The sequence below is a fragment of the Lytechinus variegatus genome, chromosome 1 (genome assembly GCF_018143015.1).
Source record: "Lytechinus variegatus isolate NC3 chromosome 1, Lvar_3.0, whole genome shotgun sequence".
Classification (NCBI taxonomy): domain Eukaryota; kingdom Metazoa; phylum Echinodermata; class Echinoidea; order Temnopleuroida; family Toxopneustidae; genus Lytechinus; species Lytechinus variegatus.
The window spans coordinates 69,402,242-69,407,272 of record NC_054740.1 but is presented as its reverse complement, the minus strand read 5'-3'; positions in this window follow the sequence as shown (position 1 = coordinate 69,407,272).

Below are 5,031 nucleotides of genomic sequence, written 5' to 3'. Positions count from 1 at the left end.
TGTCCTTTTTAACATAAGATAATAATAATGTATCTCTGAGATAAAACATCACAGGTTCGTAATCTTGGTGCCAAAATGCAAAGATTTGTACCAGTAGATCAAACAACAACAAAATCAGTATACAGAATATTGTTTCACCCTTGAATTCCAAGTTCAGATGAAATAATATATACATATATATATACATATACAGTGCGTCCCAGAATAAACGAAACCGAGATTTAGCGATCATTTATCATTACTTAATCATAAATAAAATAGACAAATGACCTACCAATTTAAAGCTTAGAATCTCCTCTTTCATCTGATATTACTTAGCTTATTTCTTATTCACGCATGAGTGAGCAAAAACAATGTGAAGAAAGGATACCAAAATCTCATTTGGCGAGGGGTATCTGGGTTTCAAAAAGGAAACCACATTTCCGAAAAGTTCAATATCTGCTCTTTAATTTGGTACCTCAATTACAGAATATGGTCAAGAAATAAAAAAGTTCTGGTCATTTGAAATAAGGCTTGCATTTCCATAATTTCATGAGATAAACGTGTTTTCACCGGTTTCCCACAGAAGCTTTCACATGGTGAACAAAAGATTCAATGCATGGCTGATCGTCAACAAAACGGAGTGTCGAGTGAGTTTGAAAGCCAGCCTGGAGAACCTCTTCATTTTATGAAATTATTGAAATTCAAGCCTTATTTCAAATGACCAGAACTTTCTTATTTCTTGACCATTTTCTGTAATTTAGGTATCAAATTAAAGAGGAGATATTGAACTTTTCACAAATGTGGTTTTCTTTTTGAAACCCAGATACCCCCCGCCAAATGAGTTTTTGATATCCTTTCTTCAAATTGTATTTGCTCACTCATGCGTGAATGAGAAATAATGTAAGTAATATCAGATGAAAGAGGAGATTCTAAGCTTTAAATTGGTAGGTCATTTGTCTATTTTATTTATGATTAAGTAATGATAAATGATCGCTAAATCTCGGTTTCGTTTTTTCTGGGACGCACTGTATATGTGTGTGTGTATAATCTGTATGAAATAAAAAATAACAAAACATTTATCCTATGTGTTCATATTTGTGATATCAGTGATAATGTAAATAAAGATGGCTAATTTGTAATGAAAACATGGAGGTTTCATAATTTCAGTCTGAAGTAAGGTCATGGAGAACGTATTTAGGGTTCAGAGGTCAATAACTCTTTCCAAAATATCAGTGGAAATTGTTTAAAAAAGGTGATAACCAAATAACACTTCTTCATATAGTGCGATGCATTTCCAAAAGCAATGAAAAAAAAATGAAATGGATTATACAATTTGAAATTTGATGCATCATAATAGCTAAATCAAGGTTGTCGTGTCTTTTTCTCTCCAGCAATAGTCCATTCATCTCATTAGCTTAATCTTCTGAAAATTGATAGGATAGGTCTAAATCTTATGTCACAGCTTGCATCATCTTAGAGCATTTCCAAACAGCAGAGGGATGACGATGAAGATGAAATGAAGGCCATCATTAGAGCTGCAGCTTTTGTCATAGTAAATGGCATGTATCTCAACTTTAACAAAGATGAATTCCTGTATTATTATTAATTACCTCTCATTGCGAGCTGCCAGAATCTCTTGAGATGCTAATGCTGCATGACAAAACTTCATATCTGCTCTCTAGCTGCCGTAGGTCACCCATGATGCTATTTCTACTAGGTATCAGTTTGTACAAGGATCATGTATTTGGTCCCGAACAACTGATTGTTATCATGCATAGTAATGAAATTCAAAAGGAGATAATAGCTTACAAGTACACATCCATTGATCTAACAACACTCCTACAGCACCACTTCCAGTTCTTGAGGATCAAGCTGTGCAACATATCAGTAATGATACAGATCCTGGTATGTTATCCCTTGACAGAACATTAGGCTTTCATTGAATGGGCCAGATCAAAGTCCTGAAAATGTCAGGTTTCCAAGAGTTTGATTACTCTTTGCTGAAGTTCAGACACTTAACTTCATTTACTATCATTTGCTATTGTAATAGCGCCATGCTATGACAAAACCTGCCGCTCTAATGATTGCCTTATTTAAATTATTCATCATTGTCCCTGGCTATATGAAAATGTTCTTGGATGATGCCTTTCTTTTCCATTTACAGATTAAGTTATAGTATATAGTATTGATTGTAGCATTTGAGGTTAGTTAAATATTGCTACAGAGAAATTAGTACCTTGATTTAGATTTATAAAATGCATATCTAAATGCTGCTACTTTAGACAACTTCACCATTTCAAATTATTTCATACATGATTTTTTTTACACTTTTGGCAATGCATTACTACAGTATATATTAAAGAGTGCTATTTGATTTCAATTCCACCTCGAACTTGTATTTTGACATCATCATTGGTCCAGGAATCAACTATTAAATTTCTGTTCATTTTCCACGCAGGTGAGTCTTTTTCCCATCAAAATCACTATATACCTACATGCCACAATCAAGTTATCGACATATTTACTTAAATTTCCAGCAGTTTTTGACATAGTTCATTGACCTCTAACCCCTAAATATATTTTTCATGGCAATTATTTATCCTTATTTCAAAGTGAAATTATTAAACATCCAAGTTTTCATTACAAATAGCCATCTTTCTTTCTATTATTCACAAAAATGTGAATATAATGGATTAATTTCTTTTCTGGGGGAATCATAAATGGATATATCAATGTTTATTAACTTTTGACCTTTGACATTGGATATCAAAGGTGAAGGATAATTCTTTAATATTATTTTGTGCCTTTTTATCTTCTTGCAAAAATTGTTTTTTGACACCAAAATCACCAACATGCAGCGTTTTATCTCAGAGATACCATTATAAGGTCATTGACCTTTGACCTTGAACTTTATGGATTAATATGCATTCTGGGTACTTAATTTCATTTTATTTGATCTTCCTGTAAGAAAGTCTGCATTTTGACACCAAGATCACTAACCTGCGCCTTTTCATCTCAGAGATACCATTATACCGTACATGGTATATAATGTAAAAAAGGTCATTGACCTTTGAAAGGTTTTGACTTTGAATTTCATTGGTGAATGAGCATAGTATGTACTTGATTTGATTTTATTTGATATTCTTGTAAGAATCCGTGCATTTTGACACCAAGATCATCAACCTGCGCCTTTTCATATCAGAGATACCATTATATCGCATATGGTATATAATGTAAAAAAGGTCAATGACCTTTGAAATGCTTTGACCTTGAAAATTTTCGTTTAATGTGCATTTTGGGGACCTAATTTCATTTTATTTGATATTGTGGTAAGAATTTGTGCATTTTGACACCATTATCACCAACCTGCGCCTTTCCATCTCAGAGATACCATTATACAGTATATATGAAAAGGTCATTGACCTTTGACCTTGAAAAAAAGCACTTTCCCCAACCCGTATTCCTCCTAACTTTTTTTTGGTAAATGTTGACACCCATACCTACTCAAATCAGTCAAAAAACCATTTCCAATAATTTTATTCCAGATGGTTACTAATTACGGGAGACTAAAACAAGTATTTAAGAATATATATTTAACCAGAACTGCCCTAAAATTGGAAATAAAGACTTAGGGTAAGAAAGGGAAGAAAATTATAAAATGATTGGGATATCCTTGTTTAGTATTACCTAATTTACATAAATTATGCAAATTGTAATTTAAAACAGAGTATTTTTACATGAATCCTAAATTGTTTTATAAATAACAGCAATTAATACACAATGTCAACATTCTACATGAAAGAGAATATATTAGCGAAAACATCGATATGCTTCATGACAGTATTAGTGTCTTAATTTGCTTAGAAAGAGGGCAAATATGTCAAAATGTAAGACGTAATATTGCGCTAAAACGAGACCAAAACAACCTCTATGTCACAGTCACACTCACGATTCGGACAATAAAGCGATTAATGGTATGTTCTGGCAGTTCTGATTAAATATATATTCTTAAATACTTGTTTTCGCTATATTGACATAATATGCAGATTTATGCAAATTACTTGCTTATTTGCATATCTTTTTCTTTTGACTCAAGAAACATTTGTGCCAAGTGGGACATTTGTACTAAAAAATGCAGCGTTCACCCCTTTTTTGCAGTTAACAAGTCTACTATGAGACTATAGGCGCCACTTTTGCGATGGCGACGGTGGCGTCAACACCAAATCTTATACTAAAGTGGGCTTTGCAAATAACCTTAAAACTGTATGTTTGGACATCTTTCAGACTCTATAAGGAACCAAATAAAAGCAGAAGTTGTCAAACATTACCCAAAGACATTTAAACACTCTTTTTGTCTCACCTGCATAGCAGAGTGAGACTATAGGCGCCGCTTTTACGACGGCGGCGTCAACATCAAATCTTAACCTGAGGTTAAGTTTTTGAAATGACATCATAAATTATAAAGTATATAGACCTAGTTCATGAAACTTGGCCATAAGGTTAATCAAGTATTACTGAACATCCTATTAGAGTTTCATGTCACATAACCAAGGTCAAAGGTCATTTAGTGTCAATGAACTTAGACCATGTTGGAGGAATCAACATCAAAATCTTAACCTGAGGTTAAGTTTTTGAAATGTCATCATAACTTAGAAAATATATGGACCTAGTTCATGAAACTTGGACATAAGGTTAATCAAGTATCACTGAACATACTGCAATAGTTTCATGTCACATGACCAAGGTCAAAGGTCATTTAGGGTCAATGAACTTTGGCCGAACTTGGGGTATCTGTTGAATTCCCATCATAACTTTGAAAGTTTATGGATCTGATTCCTGAAACTTGGACATAATAGCAGCCAAGCATGAACATCCTGTGTGCACTTCAGGTCTCATGATTAAGGTCAAAGGTCAATGAACTTTGGCCGAATTGGGGGTATCCGTAGAATTACCATCATAACTTTGAAAGTTTATTAGTCTAGTTCGTTAAACTTGGACATTAGAGTAATCAAGTATCACTGAACATCCTGTGCGAGTTTCAGGTTACAT